Raw genomic sequence first — 1,092 nt, 5'->3', positions numbered from 1 at the left:
ATGGGACTGTCAGCAGCGCCCGCATCGCACGCTGGACCCTCCTCCTGTCACAGATGAATCTAAAGATTGAAGGTCTGTGTGAGCCAAAGCTCGCGGCAAATTTAATATATCCCGGAACGGCCCATCGGTGTTCCGTGGAGGGGGTCTGGGACGTCGACATAGGTCTACGGGCTGGGATCCATCCCACAGGCCGGGAGATCTATGTGGACGGCTCCAGTATGGTGTCAGCTGGCGAACGACTCACAGGATGTGGAGTTTATGACCCCAAGGCAGGCATTGCCTTGGCAATTAAGCTCCCCAGTACCATGAGCGCGCAGCAGGCTGAGCTGTCCGCGGTGGCGTACGTTATTACCCACCCAGAGAGGTTCCCAACCCCATACACAATCTGCTCGGACAGTATGTTCACCTGCAATTCGTGTACAGAGTACCTGGCCATCTGGTCCCGTCGCGGATACACTTCCTCAGACGGGAGGCCGTTAACCGTTAAACCCCTGCTAGAGCAGATTTTAGCAGCAGTAGGGGAGAAAGGGGAGGTTTACATCCATAAGGTAAAGGCTCATTCCGCCACAGAGCCCCGGTGGGAGGGCAACAAGCAGGCGGACGCCCTGGCCAAGGAGGGCGCCCGCAGTGGCATTTTTTGGGACCCCTATGGGCACAGGCAGATAGCAGCGATCCAGGGTAAGGAGGGTAACGTCGGGACCCCAAAGATCATATTGCCTCTGGACCTGAGGACCGTCCAAGCTCAGGATCCTGCTTTAAAAGCCGTCCTCAGAGCAGTTAGAGAGGGCAAGCAGTTAGAGGGTCTCTATGGTAAGGAGACCCGCTCTGTAAAAGAAGGCATGCTCTTCCATGCCGAACAGTGGGTTGTGCCACAGCAGCACAGGAGGGAGTTCCTCCAGCAGGCACATGAGGGTCCAGGGGCAGGGCACCCCGGACCGGAGGTTACGTGGCAGCGGGTAGAGCAGGCGGGATGTTGGCCGGGGCTTAGGGACGAGGTCCGTGAGTTCTGTGCCAGCTGCCTCGTCTGCTGCCAATAACCCAGACCCCCAGAAAAGGAAAGTGCCCATGGGACACGTCAGGAGGGTGGAGGGA

Source organism: Rhinoraja longicauda, unplaced genomic scaffold (genome assembly GCF_053455715.1).
Source record: "Rhinoraja longicauda isolate Sanriku21f unplaced genomic scaffold, sRhiLon1.1 Scf001156, whole genome shotgun sequence".
Taxonomy (NCBI): Eukaryota; Metazoa; Chordata; class Chondrichthyes; order Rajiformes; family Arhynchobatidae; genus Rhinoraja; species Rhinoraja longicauda.
The sequence above is the reverse complement of the archived record's forward strand: the minus strand, read 5'-3'. Positions refer to the sequence as shown.